General features: G+C 33.8%; 1 pseudogene; it reads right to left on the reverse strand.

Annotated features, from left to right (window-relative positions):
* Positions 1–240: 240 nt before the first annotated feature.
* Positions 241–1357, reverse strand: LOC124458222 (annotated as a pseudogene).
* Positions 1358–11258: the final 9901 nt, after the last annotated feature.

Below are 11258 nucleotides of genomic sequence, written 5' to 3' on the forward strand. Positions count from 1 at the left end.
TTGACAAAGAGCATCTTTTAAAGAGCAGTCTAATCTTTTTCTACCATTAACCCTAGCACTTAGTTCTAAAGGGCATATTATATGTTGTCCAAAACCTCTATGAATGAAGAACAATTTTGAGAAATTTCATATTTGATTTATGCGCTTCCTCTGATAAAAGGTGCTGGTTGAAAAAGTTTTGTGATTTAAACATACCGCTTACTCATGTTAAAAAATAAAATTGTGGGTTGTGACATTTTATGCACCTCTATATTAAATAACTGTGCAATAAGAGAGAATTTATTTGAAAATGCCAGGAAAAAATTATAGTGTTTTACTTTAAAGGTAATATATTTTTATTTTTGCAGATTTGCCTGTTTTTCTATCCCTATGTAGTTTATGAAATATTTATGTGTACATTGTAAATTAACACTAGCAATGATAAACTGACTATATGAAATCCTGGTATGAAATATAATTGATTAAACATTTAAAATGAAGTTTCCTTAGTAAGTTGTTTTAACTCTTTCACGTTTTTATGTAAACAAAGTTTAGTTTGGTAAGTTCCTTGAAAAGGAAGTCATTGTTTCTATTCATCAATATACTTCATTTTTTTTTTGTAAGTTCCTTGAAAATGAAGTCATCGTTTCTATTCATCAATATACTTCATTTGTTGGCCAAACCACAGTTGTGTTGTGGCATTATTTGATGATGAGCAACGATGTTTTGCGTTATAACATTTATAATATCCAAAATTATCTTCTCCTCCTTCACCTGTACAGGAAGTTGATTTAAAATCTTTCTTATTGCAGTAATTTAAAGCTGATGAACTATCTAAATGGAGAATTTCGACATCATATTGCCAAAAAGGAACGCTACAGTCTTTGCAGTTGTAGCCTCTAATATTAATATACCTGACGTTCAGGCAAACTGGTGGTGGTGTAATGAACGTTTGGAAAATTGGTGCATTTTATGGGTTGCAATAACTAAATCTGTTTCATTCCAGCCTTTGTCACCGTATGAGCACGTGATACGCCATAACGTGTTTCCGTCTTCTTTTATACTCTTCATTGCGTCGAAAGAAAGTCTGTGATCTTCCCATGTTTCATTCATTTCGTTACGAGGAAAATTTTCATAATAGGGACGATCTCTATACGGAGCACGGAACTTAAAGCTATAGGACATAACCAATGTCCAAACATTCATGGAATCAAATTGACAATAAACTTTGGCCATTTTATTTTTATTTGTAAATATTGTATACCAGCCATCAGACTGACCATGAAAATTTTGACAAGACATTGCTTTCTTTTCACAGCGTTTACCAACAAATCCTTCTTTACATTCACAATAGTTACATGTCTTAGGGTACGGAGCATCTGATTTTGACACGTACCATTATTAGAGCAGTACGATGAAAACTGGAAGCTTTCTGTACAATATTTTGACTTGAACTAGCAAGAGAAACAAAAACATAAAACGACAATCTTACTTTAAAAGTAATTAATTTTTGTGTTTTACATAAAAACATGAAACAAAGAAAAATCTAAAAAGGGAAATACCTGGAAAAAAGTACCTTTTACTATAAATTTTAATGCGGCTGGTTAATTGCGATTACAAATCATGATAAAATTTTTAAAAATCCTCGTTAACAACTACGTTTTTAGGTATGGTGATGTGTATTTACTTTGAAGTACATTTTCTCGGCTATATAATTGCCACATTTTATCACTAATATGTATAAATCATATATGTATAATATGTATAAATATGTATAAATATGTTGATATTTTGAGATTTCAACGTAAGTAACAAAATGCAGATTTTCAAAAAAGACTAGCATTTCTTCATAAATGCAAGGTGTTAAAAATATATTGATGAAATATGTGAATTTTGCATTAAGACGTTTGCAGCTTAGATATTTATTTGATTTTTTGGCGTCTTTCCTCTAATTCAGAAAGATAAAGGCTTTGCTACGTACAAGACAATAGCTCATCAACTTTACACTCGTCAAGGTTTGAATTTCCTTTCTCCATAATGCAAACGCACAATATTTGTTCTAACTGACTGACAAACATTTTCCCATTCATTCAACACTCAACCTCAATGCAATAGAAGTTAGTTGTAGTACTTTGCATAAATAAAGTCTGGAATATCATCAGCCCACTAAGAATGTTGAGGGAAACAGTGTAAAATTTAAGTACATGTATACTGCTATAGCTATTAGCATTTGTGAAATTTTTCACAAGTAAAGTGTATACATATGGGAATGTGTTTATACAAAAATTATGTTCATATGTGAACTATATTTGTTAGTCAAACAAATCATATATGAACTCATTTCACATAGAACGTGTTTAAATTTCATATATGAACTTGTTTCACGTGTGAACTTTTCTCTTGAGACATTAAACATTACGAAGTTGAACAGAATTCATTACGAAATTTAAATATACGTAAATGTAAATAAGTATGCCCATTATTTAAGGAGTCTTTGCATTGAACCCCAGCAGTGTTGTGTAAAACCTCCTTAGGTTAGTATATAGAAGAGATAATAAATATTTAATAAAACTTTTACAACAATTTACACAACACTCAGAATCTCGGTGCTCTCGCTAGACAATCCTATCAAGTGTCTTCCGCAACTTATGCTGTGATGGAGAAAGTTTTAATACCACAACGTTTTGACACCAATCCCAACGCTCAAGACGCTGCTAGATCGTGGTTGCACTGGTTTGCTACTTTCCAAAACTTTGTAGCTGCTATACCTAACGAAGAAGTGAACAAATTAAAGGTTCTAGTCAATTATGTTTCTGCCGACGTTTATCAACTTTTCTGTGAAGCGACAACCTTCGAGGAAGCTATAGAATTGTTAAAAAATCTCTATGTTAAGGTTCCTAATGAGATATTTTCGCGACATAAGTTAGCTACTCGTAAACAACAATCTGGCGAGGGCCTGGATGAGTATATGCAAGAATTAAAATCGCTAAGCAAAGATTGTAATTTTCGTAGCGTGACATCAAATCAATATCGAGACGAAGCTGTACGAGACGCGTTTATAGCAGGTCTTCTTTCAACTAACATCCGCCAACGTCTTCTTGGGAATAAAACATTAGACCTTCAGACAGCTTTTGATCAAGCCCGAGCCTTAGATACAGCACAGAGAACTTCTGAAACTTATGCAGACGGAATTCCAATAACAGCTGCTGCTCTATCAAATAAGGACGGGGAGAATTCGTTTATTAATCAACGGGCATTCGAAAACCAAGATAAAATTGATCAATCTGACGGACATCAAGAGAACAACGGCATAGAAAGGTACGTTGCCGCCTCTTCTAGATCAGCGAAATGTTTCTTCTGCGGTAATCGACCCCACCATCGCTCCGCATGCCCGGCTAAAGACGCTTATTGTTATAAATGTAAAAAGAAAGGACATTTCCAAAGAGTATGTAAATCGGTCGCTCCTCAGGCTTCGTATATAGCATTAGCATCAACTAAACATACAGTAGCAAAGTCACTAAAGAAAGCCTGTATTGGTGTCTTGATTAATGGAAAATCTTGCAAAGCTCTAATTGATTCGGGAAGTACACATAATTTTATACATCCTAAAGTTGCAAGTAATCTTGGATTGAACGTTTATACAACTCAAGAGAAAGTAACAATGGCTGCATACTCGTTTTCTTCTAAAATTCAAGGCTATTGTCTTGCCGATATTATACTTAAAGAGCGAGAGTATACGAAAGTAAAACTGTTTGTCTTAGCAAATTTATGTACGAACGAGATATTAGGACAAAATTGGCAGGAAAAACATGAAAACATAATTATTGAGTATGGGGGAAAATCGCCCTCTTTAACGATATGTGTTTTATCAACTATAAATATAGGGCCACCACCGTTGTTTCAATTTTAGTCTGAAGATTGTAGACCGGTAGCTGCAAAATCACGAAGATACAGTGCCGAAGATAGAGCGTTCATCGCAACGGAAGTGTCGAAATTGCTTGAAGAAGGGATTATTGAAGAAAGTGACTCTCCCTGGATAGCGCAAGTCGTTGTAACCAGGAACGAAAGACAAAAGAAAAGACTAGTAATCGATTACTCTGAAACAATTAATAAGTTTACTCAGTTGGACGCTTATCCGATGCCAAGAATAGATGATACAGTAAACGCAGTTGCCCAATATAGTGTCTTTAGCACTGTAGATCTTAAAAGTGCATACCATCAAGTACCTATCAAAAATAAAGAGAGAAAGTACACGGCCTTTGAAGCTAACCATCGACTTTATCAGTTCCGTAAAATCCCATTTGGTGTAACTAATGGAGCGGCGGCCTTTCAACGATCAATGGATACTTTCATATCCGAAGAAGCTTTAGAAGATACTTTCGCGTATTTAGACAATATTACTATATGCGGTTACAATCAGGAGCATCATGATAAAAATTTGGAACTTTTTATGAAAGCAGCGAGGAAGCGTAACCTAACATTTAATGAAAGCAAGTGCGTTTTTTCGGTAACTTCAATTAGTATACTCGGAAGTGTTGTATCTCAAGGAGAGATTAAGCCAAATCCGGAGAGACTAAAACCTTTGCGGGAGCTGCCAGCCCCACGTGATGCAAAAGCTCAAAGGCGTGTCATCGGCTTGTTTTCATATTACTCCCAATGGATTAAAGATTTTTCAACTAAAATTAGACCTTTGTCTCACAATTTAGCTTTTTCATTATCAAATGATGCGTTGCAAGCGTTTGATTTACTGAAAAATGATATTGAGAATGCTGTAGTAGGATCAATTGATGAATCTTATCCTTTCCAAATAGAGACAGATGCATCAGAATTTGCACTTTCAACGACATTAAATCAACAAGGACGACCAGTAGCATTCTTCTCAAGAGCACTAAATGGTCCAGAACTAAAACACTCGTCAGTAGAAAAGGAAGCAGCTGCTATCGTGGAAGCCGTTCGTAGGTAGAAACATTATCTGACAGGTTCTGTTCTGTTCTGTTCAGGTGCCATGCATGATGCATGCTTGGGCTACCATGTCTCTCCAACGTTGACGGTTACGAGCACAGGCAAAGATTTCTGCAGTGTTGGCGATTCCGGTAACTTTCTTAACTCTGTCCAAATACGTTATGCGTTGACGGCCTCGTGCTCTTTTCCCTTCGATTTTTCCTTGCAGCGCAACATATTCCAGGCCTTCTGACAGGTAAACATTTTAATCTGACAGGTAAACATTTCAAACTAGTAACGGATCAGAGGTCAGTAGCTTATATGTTCAATTTGAAACGTTATGGTAAGATTAAGAACGATAAAATAATGCGGTGGAGATTGGAACTTTCTATGTATGATTTTGACATAGTATATAGAACAGGAGAAGAAAATATACCAGCGGATACCTTATCGAGAGTGAAGGTTATGTCGCTTACACTGGATAAACTTTTCGAACTTCATAAAGCACTGTGTCATCCTGGAGTATCTCGCATGAGTCATTTTGTAAAAAGCCGAAATTTACCATTTTCGATAGAAGAAATTAAGCGCATGACCGAATCATGCAGAGACTGCCGAGAATGTAAACCCCAATACTATCGACCTGCACAGTCACATCTGATAAAAGCAACACAGCCGTTTGAAAGACTGAACCTAGATTTTAACGGTCCGCTGCCAAGTACGGACAAGAAACGATATATATTGACTATCATAGATGAGTATTCTAGATTCCCATTTGCGTTCCCATGTGAAGATGTTAGCGCTCGGACTATTATTGCTTGTCTATCAGAATTATTCTCGGTTTTTGGTATGCCTACGTACATTCATTCTGATCGAGGGTCAGGATTTATGAGTTCTGAACTAAAGAGTTTTCTCTTACAGAAGGGTATTTCAAGTAGTAGAACAACAAGTTATAATCCTGCAGGAAATGGCCAAGTAGAAAAATTCAATGGAACGTTGTGGAAAACAGTTTGCCTCGCTTTACGATCGAAAAATCTACCCATTAACCACTGGCAAGAGGTGATGCTGGATGCACTCCATTCGATTAGGTCCTTGTTATGTACGGCTACAAACGCTACTCCTCATGAACGATTATTTTCTTTTCAACATAAGTCAACGAGCGGGGTGTCTGTCCCTTCATGGTTAGCTACACCAGGAAAGGTTCTATTAAAACGTCAAGCGCGAAATTCAAAGTTTGAACCATTAGTGGACGAAGTACATCTAATACAAGCAAACCCTCAATATGCTCACATTCGACACGCTGATGGAAGAGAGGATACCGTATCAACAAAATACTTAGCACCTCAAGTAGACTTGGGATTTCAAGACGGTACAACAACTTCTGCCCCTCCAATAGAAGTTCAAGACACTACAATACGTCCCACAGAAGACGCAAAGATAGAGATATCTACGCCAACGGAAGAAGTGAGAGGAACAAATTCATATGATGAGAGTGTTGAATAGCAGTCGTCGCAATTACGACGTTCGGAAAGAAGAAGAAGAGCACCAGATCGATTAACTTATGATTAAAATAAAATAAAACAGAACGAACCAACTAACATTTATTAAAGTCATTCTATTACCTTGAGTTAGTTAAGGACAATTATATTACATTTAGCTACATATATGCTTAGGTATTTTTTTTTGTTGTTAGGGTGAATGAACAGAATTCATTACGAAATTTAAATATACGTAAATGTAAATAAGTATGCCCATTATTTAAGGAGTCTTTGCATTAAACCCCAGCAGTGTTGTGTAAAACCTCCTTAGGTTAGTATATAGAAGATATAATAAATATTTAATAAAACTTTTACAACAGAAGTAAAAGTATAAGTTTAAAGATATTTTCTTAAGAAAGCAACAAACGCACAAAACAGTCTTTTTCGTCAACGTTTGTTTATCCTACTATCAATATTTTGCTAAGAAATATTTTTGTTCACAAGATTTATATACATATCAGTGCCATGGCTAGATCACTAATCTGGGAGGTGTTTCTTCATATGTTTAATAGTGCCTCTTGTTTTTTAGAAAGGTTAGTGGATTGCAAATGAAATCAATCCTTGCATTTCCTAAAATAATATAAATACCCTAAAACCCAGTCAACGTTCTACCGACGGTCCTATTAATATGACAAAAAAATCTAAAAAATAGCAACGCTAAATTCCTCAATTAAGGCTTGCAAGATTTGTAAGGACTTGTGGAACAAAAGTTGGAAATATTTTTTTCTAAAATGTATATTTTTGTTTGCGAATGAACATTTTAAATTAATTCATGCATGCACATAAATAACATTACTAACAAGAATTTTTAACAAATAAAGCTAAAAAAATGAAAAATATTGTTTAAGCTAACTAAATTTTGGATATTTGGCAGAGCATAGATGCGCAAGTTTAAGCCTCCAATATTATTGCAATTGCCTTTGAAAGTTTGAAAAGAAAAGTTTTTTCATTATCAGTCCCTTAACTTAGATAGAAATATGAAGACGAATACTTAGAGTGATTTGATTTTCTACCATAATGGAAATATTACTACAGAAATTGTTGAGTAACGTCAATTTGTTATTTTAAAAATGCCAGACGTAACAGTATTTTTACCTCAAAAACTCACCTCGATACTAGACATGTTCATGGTAAAATGAATACATTGATCATCTTCTTCTAAAGATCTTTCATTTGTGTTAGTGGAAAGAAGTTGACAGACTGTACCACAAATTTGGAAAGAAAAACAGGAACTTTCTTCAAAACAGTTGTGCAGACACTGATGAATGCTGGAAGTACTGATGTTTCTTAAAATGAAGTGAGATGACAGCCTTCCTAGGCGATTTTTTATTTCCGCTAGGTAGTTATTAGAAATAATGGGAAGAACGCAAAATAGTTGGAGTAGAGCAATCCAATAGTGCATTGTTACATAAATTTCAACCTAGAAATGAAAAGTTTATAAATGCTCAGTAATTACGAAATCGAAGACTGATTCCGAATTTTGACTTGTCATCAACGATTTTCATTTATATTTTTAATACAGCAAAAGTTGAAAAACAGAAGAAAATTCTTAACATTTAATGTACTTTTATTCATGACGCACTAAAAATTACGTATATTTTTCAAATCACTCATACAATGCGTTGCATCTTGTACATTTTATAAGACGAAACTCCCACTGTTTATTTTTTAAATGTTTCTAAAAATGTGCACGGAAGTTTTTAAATGAAATATTCATTAGCTACTTATGTTATACTTGCTTGTAGATTTATTAGCCCAAAACAAATATTGATCATTTTTTCAAGTTCATACTCTTTAACAGCATACAAATTTACTGTCACAGCAAAAATTTGCAAATAAACCATGTTTTTTCTTTCTTCAAAGACTTACAAAACGTATTCATGGTATTATGATTAACGTTTTTTGATTAATAATTTACATGAAAAAAAATTTCAATTCTGTTTTGTTAAGAGCAGTGCACTTTACGTTAAATACTAGTGGAAAAATATGAAACACTGGTGAAAAAACCAATCCAAATTATTTTGGCAGCGACCCAATGCGAGCATAAAGTTGGACATTGCCATTCATAGAGACAACATCAGGTAGACATAAAAATTCGATAAAGAGAATCAAAAAACATTTCGTATGAATGTCTATCTAAAGGAAAAATAGTAAATGCTGCGATTTATACAATACATAAATTACTGATATGTCAAGAAAACGTTTTAAAAATTTCTATTCACTATAAATTTCATTTACATATAAATGAACGTGAAAGTTGCTAAATGGATAGCGCGAGAATAACTTTTTTTAAAGACAGAGTTCCGTGAATATGGAGGTTTAGAATAATCATACTAACACACAGATAAAACACGCTCATTAAAATGAATAAATACATTAATAAAATGACATTAAAGAAAGTATGTGAGAAAGGGTGAATGCATGGCAGCATGTGACATGTAGTTTTTAATACTTAATTGAAGGCATTATGCGAGCCCGTATTTTGATGGCACGTTTTAAAATCATAAAAAATTTCTGTTATTGCGCTCAATTTTCTATTCTCTCGTTATTTTTACACGCAAATGTTGATGACATATGTTTTGTTTAGAATCAACTGCAAATAACTTCATTGCCTGTTTATATCAATTGCAATTGTATATGGGAAGGAATGAAGGGAAGATTCAGTAGACGGGATGATGAATAGGATTTCGGCATTTATCAGTTAACACGGCACGTTTTTTTGACATGTTAAGACTCCATCCCACTTTACCAAACATTATTATTCTGACCTGCAATATTCAGATTCAAAATCTGCCAAAAATCTGATGTAAATGTTCATTAGAACGTGGTATTAAAATTGCAGGAGCATGACGCCTAAAGCAGTAGATAGCTGTCTGAGTTTTGTACCAACATGTGTAATTTCTTAATCGAGTCAGGTACAAAGCATCAAATTGGGGCATTGTGACAGCGAGATATCAATATAAATATCAAGTACTGTCGGAATTGGCTACTTATTGCTGTCATACGATGCGTACGTGAGCTGCATTTTACAATCTTGGAAAATTCAGTAAATTTTTTCAGACATATTATGTTGATTTTTTAAAGACAACAAAAATTTGCAAGACAACAAAAGTGCCCATGACACGTTTTTAAGCAAACAATATTATAGTAGTCTTTAGAAAATTTACAACATATTTTATAAATGCAAAATTTCATGTTGATGGAGTATGAGCACCTAAAATTTGCGGCTTTTAAACATATCTTCCTATTGACCGTGAGTATAAAAAGACTGGCGAGTAACGAAGAAAATGGCTTACATGAAGTCACATCGGGAGGGTATTTGTGATAGTCGACAACGTTTTTACTATAGCAACCCATAGGCATATATTTTTTTAACATTTGCGAAAATTTTTTTCTGATAAAATGCCACACAGATATGTCGTGTTTACATGTTCAAACCCAATAAATTCGAAGTAAGAGTTTGCTCTCTGTAAAATCCCATATGCAAGTGACACAGACCAGAAGCTAATAAACGTAAAAATGCTTGGGTTAATTATCTAAAAAATTGGGAACCTTCTGCGTCTTTTAAAATTGCTCTAAGAATTTGATAAGGATGACTTTGTGTGCCACTTTACTTGTGAGATTAAAGTGGGAAATTTGGACAGCCCGCTCCTTGTATCTTTTAAATTTAAAGGGCATGAAATTGACATAAGTGTCTGACATTAAATAGAAAAGCGGTGAAGCTTGCTTTGAACACACTTAAAACAACTTTAAACGAGACGAACTTGAATAAACGCGTCTGACAAAAACAAATTAGCAAAGATTTGAAAAATGTTTTGTATTTATATGTTTTGATAATACTTCAATGAATAAAAAAAATTATGAATTTGTGTTTTGGATGGTATATAGCTCAGCTTCGCTTCGAAAGATAACATTGACATCGGTGCGAAAAATTCTTGGTATCATGCTCAACCTCGTCCAATAATTGCTTATTAACTCTTTTATGAAAACTTCAAATTAAAAGACTCCCAATATGTTATAGAATTGAAAAATGAGAGACTTTTAAACTGACAATCACGTCGGTAATACAAATTAAAATGCTGGAGATGAAACAACTATTGAAAAACAGTAACACAGTGACAAACAAGATTAACGCATTTGTAGGGGTTCGATAGTGGTTTCCAGAAATATGAGAAAAAAATTTCCCAATTTACAGATGAATCATGCACTAAATATTTTGCAAAATAAATCAGCAATTTTGTACATACTAGTGCAATATTGGGCTGTGAAAAATATATTTGTGTAAATGATATTACCTTTGTACATTTGATATCATATGTAATGCTCTCTTGATATGTTATCTCCGTCTTCTCTTACTTTCCAATTGTTTCATGTCCTCACTGCCATTTTTATAAGCATCAGTGCGCTTATGTAAACAAACTTTTCCTTTCCACCTGCGAATTGGGAATGTCTTAAATTTTGCTAATGGCCTTTTATTAAAAAATACGTGTCGCAAGTTACCACTCAAAAGCGGAAATGAAAAAGTAAAACATACGTGTGTTATTGTTGATAAGTTTTATTTCGTTTGTGAGACATCATTTTAGAACTTTTGTGGATGACTATGCATAATCTTTATAGAAGGATATTATGTAGCCAATGTCTTTATAGCAAAGATTGCATCAAAGAATAAATGTGTTTATATGTAGAGTGATATTGATCAATTTGAACTTAATTTTCTCGGACGCAGATACCTGTATTGCCTTTATCAAATATTAATACTCAAAGTTTACGCTGTATGTGCAGAGAGATCACCGACAACTATAT

This window comes from Xenia sp. Carnegie-2017, unplaced genomic scaffold, assembly GCF_021976095.1.
Source record: "Xenia sp. Carnegie-2017 unplaced genomic scaffold, XeniaSp_v1 HiC_scaffold_6, whole genome shotgun sequence".
NCBI lineage: Eukaryota > Metazoa > Cnidaria > Anthozoa > Malacalcyonacea > Xeniidae > Xenia > Xenia sp. Carnegie-2017.